The sequence below is a fragment of the Ovis canadensis genome, chromosome Y, assembly GCF_042477335.2.
Source record: "Ovis canadensis isolate MfBH-ARS-UI-01 breed Bighorn chromosome Y, ARS-UI_OviCan_v2, whole genome shotgun sequence".
NCBI classification, from domain to species: domain Eukaryota; kingdom Metazoa; phylum Chordata; class Mammalia; order Artiodactyla; family Bovidae; genus Ovis; species Ovis canadensis.
Genome location: NC_091271.1, coordinates 13918425 through 13933420, shown reverse-complemented (window position 1 = coordinate 13933420; position 14996 = coordinate 13918425). Strand labels below are relative to the sequence as shown.

Here is a 14996-nt window from a genome sequence, read left to right as displayed (position 1 = left end):
AGATCCGCGAGAGAGGGAGCCCAAGATGGGGCACCCCCGCTATTCAAGAGGACGCCAGCGGCCTAACGTAGCTGGTGCAAGTTCCTTGTATGGAACTTTACTGGTTCTCCACGTAAACCAAGTTATTCATTCTCTTTTCTCCACTAAAATTTCCTATTATACTATGTCTTCTTAATCTCTTTGTATTTCTAATTAAATAAATAAATTTTTCCTCGCCAATGCCATTCCCTCTTCGAATTCCCTGGATCAACCAGGGCTGGACCCTGGCAATGATGGCTACTCCATTTCTTCTGAGGGATTCCTGCCCGCAGTAGTAGATATAATGGTCATCTGAGTTAAATTCACCCATTCCAGTCCACTTTAGTTTACGGATTCCTAGAATGTCGACGTTTCCCTTGCCATCTCTTGTTTGACCATGTCCAATCTGCCTTGATTCATGGACCTGACATTCCAGGTTCCTATGCAATATTGCTCTTTACAGCATCGGACTTTGCTTCTATCACCAGTCACATCGACAGCTGGGTACTGTTTTTGCTTTGGCTTCATCCCTTCATTTTTTCTGAAGTTATCTCTCCACTGATCTCCAGTAGCTTATTGGACACCTACTGACCTGGGGAGTTCCTCATTCAGTATCCTCTCATTCTGCCTTTTCATACTGTTCATGGGATTCTCAAGGCAAGAATATTGAAGTGGTTTGCCATTCCCTTCTCCAGTGGACCACATTCTGTCAGACCCCTTCACTATGACCCACCTGTCTTGGGTTACCCCCATGGGCATGGCTTTGTTTCATTGAGTTAAACAAGGCTGTGGTCCTAGTGTGATTAGACTGACTAGTTTTCTTTGAGTATGGTTTCAGTGGGCCTGCCCTCTGATGCCCTCTTGCAACCCCCACGAACTTACTTGGGTTTCTCTTACTTTGGGCATGGGATATCTCTTCATGGGGTATCTCTTCAAGGGGTATCTGCTCCAGCAAAGTGCAGCCGCTGCTCCTTACCTTGGATGAGGGGTATCTCCTTACCGCCACCCTTCCTGACCTTCCACGTGGGATAGCTCCTCTAGACCCTCCTGCGCCCACGCAGCCACTGCTCCTTGGATGTGGGGTTGGTCCTCCCGGCAGCCGCTCCTGGCCTCGGATGTGGTTCCTCAAGGCCATTCCTGTGCCGTCACAACCTGGCACTCTCGGCCACTGTTCCAACCTCAGACGTGGGGTAACTCCTATTGGCCCCCGCCCTTTGGACATGGGGTTTTCCCAGCTTCTGCCTCTGACTTGGGATGTGGGGTAGTTCCTCTTGGCCGCACATAGTGTGCTGGTTCCAGCCACCTGAGCTTAATGCATTCAAACCCCTCTGATGGCTCTCTAACTTGCCTGACAGGTTTAGCTGGACTTTTACAACTACACCTGTGGCTGTTTACAGCCTCCCAACTGCGAGAGGCATGGGAAGCTTTAATAAAGCCTTTTGAGGAGTTAAAATTATTACAACTGTACTGGTGAAGGGTCTCATTGTTGAGCCAATGTTTGCTGCCAAGTTTTCATATTGTGAGCATTAATTAACATAGTTGATATATAGAAATATAAGTAGTGGCCTTGATATTAACAACACTGAGCCTTGAGTTAATAAATTATTTCCCTGTTATAGCCCACTGCACCTTTGCCCTATAGGAATGCAACTTTATCTAGTGCTTTCGGAGAATGGTGCCTGACTTTAGAAAAAAACACTTTTAGAGAAAATAAGCTTTCTGGTTAACTAACCTTTATCAGAAGAAAGGTCATAAAATGTTAGCAGGACTCCGGGCCAGAAGATGATGTAAGTCACCTAAGACCTGTGTATACAAATAGGTATACAGAAAGAACGCCTGGTTCTGATAAGGGTCAGGGCTGCTGACCGTGCATGACTCTGCATCTTCCATTATTCTCTATGTACAACTTAAGGTATAAAAGTTCCCTGTGAAAATAAAGTTGCACGCCTTGCTCACTGAAGCTTAGTCTCTCCGTGTTGTTCTTGTCTTCTTTCTTTTTCAGTTTGACTCCTTGGAGTGCTGGGGCCCTCTGAGTTCACATTCCTGCCCAGGCTTCTAAGACTCACTCGAGAAGATGCCCAAGGTGAAGCACCTTCAGTGGTTCCAGAGGGCACCTGTGGCCTACGTGAACAGTGCAAGTCCTGTTCTGGGGATTTATTGGCTTTCTGTGTAAACCAAGGAATGTCAACCTCTCTCTCTCCTCTATTTTCTTAACTGCAACATTCATTCTTTCTTTTAGTCTTCCCCCCATCCCACCCCCAACCCCCAACCGATGCCGTCACCCTGAGGATATCCCTGGATCCAACCGGGCTGGACCCCGGTAAAGAGGAGAGTGAAAAAGCTGGCTTAAAAATAAACATTAAAATAGCCAAGATCATGACATCCAATCCCATCACTCCATGGAAAATAGATGGGGAAACAATGGAAACTGTGACAGACTTTATGGGAAAGTATTGTGATCCATATGATTCTGTGTTTCTATGGAATATTTTTTGTTTGTTTGTTTTAATTTGACCCCAGTTAGGATTTCTTCTAAGGAAGAAATGAATTTCTGGTGATAATGAATTTCCTTAGTGTTTCTTAATCTGGGGTAACTCTTAATTTATCTTCCAGTTTTGAAATACAGTTTTTCAGATGTAGTAATCTTGGTTAACAGTTGTTTTCTCTCACACTTTTAATTTATTATCTACTGCTTTGTTTCCTGGAATATTTCTGCTAAAAAATCTTAGCAATTTTAAATAAATCTGCATATACATGTGAGTCAGTTTTCTCTCACTGCTTTCCTGTTTCCAGCTTTGTTTTTTGTCAGTGGTGGCACCTGAATAAATTTTCAGCCTTTTGTAGACCCTTTTGATATATATTTTACCAGTGAATATGAAACACAGTTCTGTCATCAGATACCGGGGAGAAGAGGAGAAAGATGCAACAGCATTTTGACCCTTAGATGCTCTGTTAGTTTAGGAATGAAGTTCTATTCCCAGTTGTTCATGTAAGATTGTTTTTGGTTATAATAAGTCTTCCTTTTCTGTGCCCAGGAAAGGATCCACATACAACCCTGACACGTCTGGGGAGGGTTAATGTAAATTGTTGTCTTTATTATTGTTTTTATTATTTAATACAGTAATAATTTAATTATTTTAATTATTAGTTATTTTAGAAATTTAATTAAAAGAAAATAATATCTTTATTATTTATAAGTCAAATCATTGTCTCTTCTCATTCATTTAATAATTTAACTAATAAATATTAACTCTAAAAGGATATAAAATTTTACATGCTTTCAGAATGATGGCTGATTGAGTGGTGAAGAAATGCAGGAAGCCCATTTAAGTGCTATGAGATAGAAGTGAAAATATATGAGTGGAGAAGGGAAATAGAATAATGGAGACCCATGGATATTTTAGTTTAATTTCATCTTTAACCATGTTTGCTCTAATGTTAGGCTGCTGTCATGGAAAATTAATCTACGGACTTTCTTTGAGATGGATACTTCTGCTTTGAAAGCATGAAAAATAACACACAAGTCATGTTCTTTTTCTGTAAAGGTGGATGTGGCTGCTGTCCACTGGATTGATGGCATTGCAGAGCTGAGCACGGACTGCACTGGCCTCTTCCAGAGGGACATCTGTGTCCTTGAAGGTATTGTCTCTTCTGTCTGGTGTGTACTGGCCTCAGAGAAAGGTCAGGAGAGTGGCATGAGCTCTTTAGGTGGAGCTAAGTCTTCTTCAGAAAGGAATCCAGAGGTGGAGTTCAAACTGAAGACACCCAAAACAGTGGAGGCTTCCACTTGTCTGGAAAGCTGCCTGATAACTTCAGTGGTGTGTACAAAACACCACTTAGAACACAGAAAAAAGTGCTGTCCCTACAGCAGCAGCATTGGGTTCAGATAGGTCTGCCAGTGACAAATGTAGCCATCTCAACATAGTGGTCTTCATTACTTCCAGTTGCCCTGGAGGGAACCGTGCCAGACGTCTCCCCTTCCTGCAACTTTCCAAATAAGTATCAGTGGACATATACAAAGGCACTGCCACCTCAGTCCTACAGAATAGCTCAGCCAATGTAGTCTCCAGTCTGCACAAATGAGGAGCATTTTCTCTGCCTGCCACCACCTCAGTCTGTGAATCCTCACATGGTATCATCTCTTGCTTCTCCTGTGAGGCTCTTAATACCTTCATCATCCCCAGGCACCCCACATGTGCTCTGTGCAGACAAAAGCCTGTACTGGAAGATTGGTGTCAGTCATGGGAACCTCGTTAATTCCCACTGTTGGAATAATGAGCAGCCTAGGGACCTTCTGCCAAGGCAGTAACCACTGGCCTGCTGGGGGACACAGGTCTTCTACCACTGTCACCCTGGCCTTTACCAAGACTCCTCTTTCCTTCTCCGCCCACTGCAAACATCTGCTCTGAAATCAATAAGCATTATGCCAGGATTTCTGCCTTACCTTCCATCACCATGTTGAAGCCATACATGAAGATCAGCAGCAAGTGCCTCATGGCCAGACCCTGCAGCAGCAAGTATCCAGAGGGAGCTGAAAGCACGCAGCCGATTCCTGTGGACACTTGGGGAAAAAAATGGGTCATGACAGAAAGGATGGCAGCTCATCTCCTCCATTGGAGAAGCAGATGTTTACCAAAGGTGTCACCAGTAAGCCACTAGACTTGTCTTCTGAGATGGCGGGTGTCATTGCTTCCAAAACTGACCACATGAAGAAGATGGCTCCTGAAGTCTTGGCTCACAGCCGAGCTGGAAGTGGCTTAGTGTTCTCCAGAAGTGAGATTCCAGAAGAAACTCTGTTCCCTCCAGGAAATGATTGTGCTGTCTATAGATCTGACATCATTAGCAGAACCCCCTCATTCTCGTTGGTGCATGGGCTAAATTCCAATGAAGAGAACAGTGGTAGAGGCTTGCTTCTGAAGAGCGAGAGTTTGGACTGGGCCATCCCCCAGCAGTGCAGTTCATTTTGTTCCTGAATGAGAAACACAGTTGCCATGGTCACTGATGTGTTGGGGTCAAAGCTGAGTGTGGGCCACCTAGCCTTTGTGTTGTCAATCCCAAATGGTAGTGTGGATGTCACCAAAACTAGTAGGAGTTCCATGGGTTCAGTGGCATCTCTTAATCAACATATGGGTCAGGTGTTGATCACATCTGTCAAACAAAGCAATGACACTGGCAGCAAGGGCATCAAAGCCAGGAACCCAGAACCTAATTTCAAAGCAGTGAGGGTGATCTTCCGCTTAATTTGGCTTTTCTGTCTCCAGTGGAGGTGTTCACGTCCCCACAAATTTCCTACCATTGGAGTTACCTTCCCTACTTAGCACATGAAACCATACCTCTAAATCCTCTCTCATATCATATCAAGAAACCTGCACACCCTCATCAAGTTTTCTTGCTAAATAGTACTCCCTTTCCCAGCCATCTTGCTCCAAAGCCAAGGTACCCATGGGCCTGCCAGAATCTGTGACAAATGAAGGCACATTGGTTGGACTCCTGTAGAGACCACTAAAGAATCAAAGAAGTTATCCTGCTCTGACGACAGATCCTCTTTTGAGGACCCAAGCCTTCAAAATAAATTTTCTGAGACGTTTGGAGCTAACAGAACGATGTTACATTCGGAGATCTTGAGCGACAAGAACCTAAATGGAAGCGTTTTGTAGAATCAAGGGAAAACTGTCATCATAAATGACAGCCTTCTATATGTAGCTCTTCTGCAGGAAGAGCCAGATGAAAAATGTAATGCATACATATAGCCAGCTTTAAAACTGAGTCTTCTCCAGAGTGCCGAGGGCACCAAACCCCTGACTGACCCGGTGCTTCAGCCTTACCAGGATTTAATTACTCTGAGGGAGGAGTTGGGGTGCATCAGTGATGAAGCCTATGCTTTCAAACACACTCCAGACCCCTCAGTCTTTAGCTTTAGCAAAGGGAATGTTCCAGTGGGACACAACAGGGAGAACTGAGAAATGCCAGTCTTGACTCTGTTCCTGCAGCCAATTCTGGGAAATGATTGCCTTGCTGTAACTTCTGGTAAAAAAAAAAAAAAAAGGTACCCAAACCCTTTTGCATGGCTGGTGCCCCACCAAGTGTGGATATCACCTCCACCAATACCAAAGATTGAGCTCACGAGGCAAAATCAACCAGTAGCAAAGTTCTGAAACCAAAGCTGTCTAGGCTGGCAAAGAGAATTGCTAACTCTGCTGGTTATCTGGATGACTGGTTCAAGTGTATCACTACAAGGCTGGATGCTTATTCCAGTCCAGCCCGGAGCAGCAGGCATTGCAGCTGGGCCCTCCACCTGAATTGCAGCAAATTGACCAGGTGCTAGTTTTTTAAATGCATGAAGAGGAATGGGGAGGGGGGGGGGAGGTTATTGTATGGTAGGGCAACAGGGAGATTTGGTTAATGAAGCTTATAATAATTTAAATGCTTAAAATTATTATGAAGTGTGTCCAATAAGGGAAACTACATAGTAGAATTTAGATGCTTCAGGTTAAAAAAAAACTTCACTTGAATGCTAATACCAGAAGTTTTAATAATTGCAGAGGATATTTAAAGGTTTCATGATGTTTATCAGTTATTTTACTTTCTATGCTGTTAGCATTTGTTTACATTGATGTTCAGAATGTGTTATGTGATATTTGGAGAAAATGTGTAGCAGCCACAAGTCTGGTAGTTATACAGGATTCACATATCTATGTAAGAACACACCTCTCGCATAGTAGTGAATTATGATTCATACAGGAATTTACCAAGACTTTTATCATTATCTGAAAAATGAATAAAACCAAATTATTTTTGTAATGTCATGAAAAAATATTAGCTCATGTTTATGAAATTTGAGAATTATATACCTGATCCTTAATTACATAAGGATTACAGAAGGACAGTATTTATGCCTACCTGCTGCTTATCATCAGATAGTTTTCCAAATTTATTCTTACAAATTACTTTTATTATGATATTACATAAACCTTTAGAGTTAAATTTTACTGCCAAATATTTGAAGGGAATTTTATACCTATGCTCACCTTTGTTCCTTGGACATCACTTCTTGCTACTCTCTTTTATATTTGATTGTTCTTTTCTATTTATCTGAGAAAAAGAATATTGTTTTTGCAAGTATATTCTCTGAATGTACATTCACATAGAATATATACCTTCATACCAAAATTTATGAGTATATGATAGAACAGCTTTATTTCATAAATCATTGTTGGTTTCAGGCATATATATATATATTTTTTTTCTTTTTTTTGGAAGATACTATCCTAAAGATAGTGAAAGTGAAAATGAAGTCGCTCAGTCGTATCCGACTCTTTGCAACCCCATGGACTATATAGCCTATCAGGCTCCTCCGTCCATGGGATTTTCCAGGCAAGAGTGCTGGAGTAGATTGCCATTTCCTTCGCCAACTCTAAAGATAAGGCACCTAAAATAGTTTTGATATGTTTTTTTTGTGTGTGGGGGGGTGGGGGGGAGGAGGGGGAGTCTGAATTTATTTTCTTTCGAGCATTCAATGATGCAGTCCCCACAGCTGGAGATGATAGAAAGTGAAGCCAGCCTGAAGCAAGAGATTCTGAAATTAGTAAGTTCAGCCCTGTTACCTGGTAAAGAGTGAAAGAAAATCCGGATAAAAAGCTGAAGTTGGTAGCCCTGGAGGGCATTGCTGACCGGAATGACACAGAGAGATATAAGTACTTTGTGATACCGCATCTATGAGAACAGGTTTGACTCTATTCTCAGAATTGAGAGAAGTGAGAGAAACAAGTTCAGTTTCAGTTTAGTGCCTGCAAGGAAAAATACCTTGCTCTTTCAGGTAGTAGAATGAAGAACTGATGGTCTCTGAAATTTATTGTGCCCCCAAAAGAGGTTCTTGAGACACATCGTTTTTAAGAGAAGCACTGACTCTGAAGTTACAAAAAAAAATCTCCAGGTACATCTCTGTGACAGGTGCCTAAAGAAAAAAAAAATAAAACCTATATTTGAAAATACAGTGCTGAAGATTTTAATTTAATCTGCGAGCGAGTGTATAGGTGTGCTTAGTCCCACAGTTGTGTTTGACTCTTTGCGACCCCTTGGATGGTAACCTGCTGGCCTTCTCCGTCCATGGGGATTCTTCAGACTAGAATACTGGAGTGGATTGCCATGCCTTTCTACAAGGGATTTTCCCAACTCGGGAATAAAATCGAGTTCACCTTCACTGCAGGCAAATTCTTCAGCATTCAAGTCACCAGGGAAGCCTGAGCTTCCTGCATGCTGGCAGTTGAATAAAAATTTCACTTTAGAAGTCAGTAGGTTAATTATGTTAACTAAACTAGTAAATGCACAAATAGGAATCATTAGCTGAACTGCCAAAGTAGATTCATACCTTCTTTTCGAAAAATGCAGTTATGGTCTCCTATGCCAACTCTTTTGCTTGAGCAAACCTAGGACCTGCTCAATAGAAGTGCCTGGGCAGGAACTGGAAAAAAAGACTAAATCAAAGAGCTTCATGAAGCTTCGTGGTCAGGAAACCTCTCTTCCATAAGACCATGTGTATGTTTTTTACATTAGAGCTTTGAACAGAGAGTGCTGGTACTTCTTTCGTAAAGGATATAAATTTTTTAACAAAGTTAGGATTTGCTGGGGTCTCTAAAATTACCTGCATTGCTGGGATTTTAAACCGTTGGGTAGTCTTAATCAGTACTTTTCCATTTTGCTTCCATCTAACGGGGCGTGGCTCAATAATAGAGAGGTTGCTGTGCTGGTTTGTTTCTACGATGAATTATAAATGTCATCATGGTGATCCTTTTGTGAGGTAACTGTATGGTACAACATGATGAATTATGGGACATATGAGCTCTGAGTCATATGACTGTGCTGCGGAAAGCAAGTGTTAAAACATAGACATGATCACCTCAGCCTAGACTGTAAGGCAAAGGAGATGTGATTCTCTATACTTAGAAAAGTAGCAACAGTGACAGATTGTCATGGTCAGTACTCCTGCATATCTCTTTGTGTATCTCTTTGTCCTCAACTGGAGTCATTTGGATAGTGGTTGAAATGACCTCATTTACAAAAGTCCAAATTGAGATCTGCAGAAATTTGCTGTGCAGCTTCTCTTCCAAGCAGCTCAGATAGCCTGTTAACTTGATAGTCAGATGTGTTCTTTAGGAGGATAATGAGAAATACCTCGGGAGGCTTCATTTAAGAGAATCGGAATCTTCGATCTAAGAAGGCAGTACTGAAAAGGTGTCAGTTATTTTATATTTGTTTCTCATACTGCATTGCTTTGGGTGAAAGTGTGGATGGATCTAGTTTGGGAAAAGAGCCTCTTGTGAAACAAAGAAAACAACTAACTATGGGTGGGCTTCCCAGGTGGCTCAGACAGTAAAGAATCTACCTGCAGTGAGGCAGACATGGGGTTGATCCCTGGCTTGGGACGATCCCCTGGAGGAAGGCAGGGCAACCCATTCCAGCATTCTTGCCTGGAGGATCCCCATGGACAGAGGAGCCTAGTGGGCTACAGTTCAAGCCCAAAGATAGCAGCCCACCAGCAGCCTGGTTGCTCCCCCTTCTTTTGAGATTCTCCAAGCAAGAACACTGGAGTGGGTTGCCATTTCCTTCTCCAATGCAGGAAAGTGTAAAGTGAAAGTGAAAGGTGAAAGTGAAGTCATTCAGTCGTGTCTGGCTCTTTGAGACCCCATGGGCTGCAGCCTACCAGGCTCCTCTGTCCATGGGATTTTCCAGGTAAGAGTATTGCAGTGGGGTGCCATCGCCTTCTCCAAGGACAGAGCACAAATTATGGGTATGGCTTTGTTGTTTCAGTGGACCATGACTTTAGCAGTACAGGTTTTCTGATCATAGTTCAGAACGAGGAAGCACGGATTTCATCCTTTCTGTCCTTGAGAATAAGGCAGGAGGTGATCTGGCTGAGTGGGAATGGTGACACATGTGCTGCATGCTCCTAGACCTAGAGGGTGATGAAGCGCCATCTTCATTCCTTCAGTTTTTACCAGATGGGAAGCCTGAAGAAGACAGGGAGATGGCTCACTTTTTATAAGTGCTCTTGTCTAAGGAGGAACAGGAAGATGAAGGTCCCCTCCCCTGACCCCACCCCAGTGAATCTGTTTGCCAACATGTATGAAATAAGTGCTCACAAACCCCCTGGATATTTTCTGTGGGTAGAAGACGCTAGTGAAAAAGTCAGGCAGGTGAAATATAAACTAATTTCAGTTTTACTAAGTTTGAATGAAAGTGAAACCTTAAGGAGAAAACCTCCTCTTTGAGAATAATGTCTATTTATACACAGTTGAAACTGCTAACAGAGATAGCAGCAACTATATGATAGGTAACTACACGACACTTGAAGTTGAAATGTAAAATGTTCACTTGGAATCTGAAGCTGCATTGAGTCAGAGGGCATATGTGACAACAAAAGGATGGGAATTTGTCTTTGGGATACGTTTAAGTAGTTGCATGTGCAGGAATGCGGAAAGAATGTCAGGCATAGTGTTGCATGTATAGGTATGAAGAAAATTCCTCTTGCACAGGAAACGAGAGGAGTTACATGGTTTCAGTAATAAAAATTTCCCCTAAAAGTTTGAGAGAAAAGCGGACAGAGAATTTCACTGTAATCAGATTGACTGCTGTGACGTTGCCTGTGAATTTTGTAGATACAATTAGAAACTTTGCTAAAGAGTTCCATCCATGATTTATTTTTTCTTCATAATTTGCCCTGTTGAACCAAGTACATTACCAGTTTTCTTTCTATAGTGTCGGGGGCCAGCGTGAGGAACTCCACCCATGGCGAAGGTCATGAGGAAGGAGGCTTGGCATACACAAAGGCATGATAAAGCCTCAGGACACCCCCTGTTCCCGAGCATCTACCCCAAAACCAGAGTCTGTTTTATGCTGTCACCTACACCTCTGACTTTACAGCGGGCTCTCCCGCATTACCATTTCTCTCAGAGAAGGAGTTAACTTGCAGCTCCAAGTCAATAAAAATTCCTGGGCGTGACAAGAGTGTTTCAGCTGATGGACTCCTCTGAAGGTTATCTAGCCCCCCTGTATAGGTTCATCCAGCCACATGTGATTGTTTACAGCCTCCCAATCTGAGCGACATGAGATGTTTTAGATTTACTAAAGGCAAATTCTTTTGGGAAGTTGGAAATTATTAGTATAGCGGGTTGGTTAGGAATTACATTGGAGAAGGGTTTTTCATTTGTTGTGCCATTAATTGCTGCTAATTCCCTGCCCTGGGTGGGACAAGGGTGTCTCAGGTCAAGCCTCTCTGTTGACAGACTAGCTTGTGTGACGGGATTACCCATACTCCTGCCACATGATTGTTTACTACCTTCTAACCGTAAACAGCACAGAGAGTTTTGGAGTATTTTGAGAGTCTTAATTAGCATAGGGCTTTTCTCATTGTTGAGTCATTGATTGCCACCAGGCCTCCATATGCTTAGGCACCTGGGAATATATGAATCAACGTATTTGGAATATAGAAAAGGAAATATAGTAGTTTTTAAGTTTAGCAAGACTAGACTTTTTGAGTTAATGCATTTTCTCTTTTGTAATAGATCACCGTACTTTGTTATAAACCACTGTGTCCTTGCTATGTAAAAATGTAACTTTATCACTATTTTAAGACTAAATAGATCTTAAGGGGAGCAGTGGTGAAAGGATTTTCATTTGTTGCGTTGATGTTTGCTGCTAAATCTCCATGTCCCCTGCCGTTATAATGAATATAACTAGCATATCGGAGAAATAAGTATTAACCTTTAAGCATATAGGAGAAATAAGCATTAACCTTTAAGATTAATCATGTTAGCCTTGGATTAAATAAATTCCTTTCTATATTGTAACTCACTACCCCCTCACCCTATAGGAATGTAACTTTATTTGGAGGGTGGTGCCTAGTTTAAGAAAAAACACCCTTGGAAGAAATAAGTTTTTTGGTTATCAGAAGGAAACGATCATAAAATGTCAGCAGGTCTCACTCATGGCCAGAAGATGATGTAGAATCCCTACGACCTTTTTACATGAAGCACCTGATTTTGATAAAGGTCAGGACTGCTGACCCCCACGTGACTCTGTATTCATCCCTATGTGTAACAAAAGGTATATAGGCAAACCCCAAAACAGAGAAATTGGATCACTTTCCGCAAAAAACTGATTCCCCCATGTCATTTCTTTCTTGCTCCCCGTTTTTCTGGCTGAATTCCTATCTGGAGCATGGATGCTATTCCACATAAACCAAGTTATTCAGCCTATTTTTCTCCACTAATTTTCCTTCTACACTATCCGTTTCTAATCTTTCTATATGTCTGTAATTAAATATGTATTTTTCCAAGGATGCCGACTCCGTCCCCACCTTCGAATTCCCTGGATCCACCAGGGCTGGACCCCAGCACTGTAGCTCATATTTGGTAAATATTTGGCCTCTTTATTACATCAGCCTTCACTCATTACAAAATGTGAAGTTCAGCATGTCTTCATACAGATTTTAAGATCAGTATTGTCTTTGTAGGATTTTGCTGTGAAAGGAAAGGAACAAATACAATGGATGCTTCATGTTCTTTTCTTGTTTTCACGCCCCCAGCTATAAAAATGATAGTTACAGATCTGGTCAGTATAGGAGATAAGGCATTGCCATTTAATATGGGATCTTTCACCTGCTCCCCAGATCTTCCATTCTCCTGGTGACTTTTGGGCCTTCAATTTTGTATTATTGTCTCCCTTCTCCAGGTGAGTGTAGCAGTAGAAACAAAAACAAAAACAGGATCTCTTCAAGGTCCCTCAGGACAGAGATCTTCCTGTGGAGAAGGACCTGATGGACAGGGAGCCTGAAAATGAGACACCATCCAAACAGATGGACTTGAAGATGCCTCATAACCTCACTCACATGCTGGACAGAAGCACAGTGTCTCAGGTGACACTGTGGAAGAGCTTCCAGAAGACCCTTTGCCAAAAGCCAAGCAGAAACGAGTCCCAAAAGCTTAGTTGCAGGAAGCCGAAAAGGAACTGAAAGAAGACATGGTGCTTACTCTAGCCTCTCAATGTCCAGGCGAAGTCTTGGGGTAGAGAAGTGAATGGCTCTGTTCTCTTACCAACTCCAGGGCAATATTGTATACGATTACATAGAACCCACAGGCTCCAGGTATCCTGCTCATACCTCCTTTTACACCTCATCAGATGCTCAGGCTGAAAGACAGCCAAAGAAAATACTCAAATTGTCCCAAGTCTTTGCAACCTGCAGCAAAGATAGTGACGAGACCTCCCTCCTTTACTGTACTGCCATTACAGATATACGGTGAAAGTGAAGTCACTCAGTTGTGTCTGACTCTTTGTGACGCCTTGGACTGTTGCCTGCCAGGCTCCTCCGTCCATAGGATTCTCCAGGCAAGAATACTGGAGTGGGTTGCCACTTCCTTCTCTAGAGGCTCTTCCTGACCCAGGGATCCAACCTGGGTCTTTCGCACTGCAGGCAGATTCTTTCCTGTCTAAGCTACCAGGGGCTCCCGTACAGATGTATGACAGTCTGACCCTTACTGCTAGGGTACTTTTTGATTACTTTGCAGTTATTTCTCCAAAGAACGACTGACCTTAGAGGGAAATGACAAGCATTTCCTCTAACCACTTAGAAAACTCACAGTACAGTGAGCTGACTAACCAGAAGCTGAGCATTAAATTAACAGGGCCCTATCACCCAAAGCAACACCACGTGCACCTTGGAGAGCAGCAGACATTGGCAGCAGAGAGCAACTATGGCCAGCAAGGCAGGAAGAAAGTAACCCAGGTCTTTAAGCCTCAGGGCAGTAAAATATCTAAGGAGACACCCAGCAGAAAGAGGGCAGAGGCCAGATGTAACGAAAGTTGGTTGGAAAATTCTGTCAAATCCAAAGACGATGAACAAGGTGTGTGGGGGCCACTCCTGGAGGGTGGGTTGGTCACCTACCGTCTGTGATGGAGGGAGTTGGAGGAACCTGAATGACACTGAAGTTGATTGAGTAGCATGTGGTTAGGTGAGTAGTTTTTCCCATGAGATCCTACTAGCCTCCATACTTCCCTCTGGAATGTTTACTGAGAAGCTCGTTTGAAAGGAGGGAGCTTTATTTCTTGGGCCTTTCTTTACCCAGACTATCGCTGCTGAGGAAGATGTCTTATTGAGCCCTGTAGCTTGACAGCACCTTCATTTCACCTTCTTACCGAATTAGTTTCCTGCTTCCTGATAACATAGACTGATTGACCTTGTTTGGGACTGTCTTGCATCTGAGCCCACAAAGTGGGATTGGAAAAGTGTGCATAGCTGACTCCTGCTCCAGCCCTTTAAATAGTGTTGACATTTGGCATTCTGTGGATTAACTTGTTTGCTGTTTGAACGTCAACTAATTAAAATATTAAGGTTTTGAAGTTAAATTACTATTGTCTTTGTAAACTGAAGTGATCAGTGTTTACAGAAGGCTTATTTTCTGTACCAGCTAAAACTTGAAATCCATTTTTCTCCTTTCCCTAAAGACACTCCTTCACCCCCTTTTAGGCTTTCCTGTATTCTCTTGACTCCCTACCCATAAAGAATCTTTTTATCCATTATTGCAGGCAATCAAATTCAAACCCAGACAAACTTTACATCAGGCTTAAAAAGCATACCAAACAGCGGAGAATTAAAGAAAGCCAAAAGCCAGATGTACTGCTCACAAATGAACAAGAGGATTGCCAGGAAAACACAGATGACATTGAGAAACCATCTGGGAAGAGACTGTGCAAAATCAAACACCTAATTCCTTAGGGGCCCAGACAGTGCACTTCAATGACAAGGGACAATGCAGATGACAAGGTACCTTTTGATATCCTCTACTAAATGATGGTTGTGTAGGCATTCCACAGATCAGTGTTTGCCCACCTGTTATTGCTTCTCAGGAAAAAAAAAAAAAAAAAGCTTTTCTTTTTCTGACCTCCTTTTCCAAGTTCAGTCCTGCATTCAAAGGACCATGTCT

At 42.5% G+C, this 14996-nt stretch overlaps 2 pseudogenes; both read left to right on the top strand.

Annotated features, from left to right (window-relative positions):
- Positions 1–25: 25 nt before the first annotated feature.
- On the top strand, positions 26–6343 carry LOC138929714 (BCL-6 corepressor-like; annotated as a pseudogene).
- Positions 6344–10136: 3793 nt separating this feature from the next.
- LOC138431324 (BCL-6 corepressor-like) lies at positions 10137–14780 on the top strand (annotated as a pseudogene).
- Positions 14781–14996: the final 216 nt, after the last annotated feature.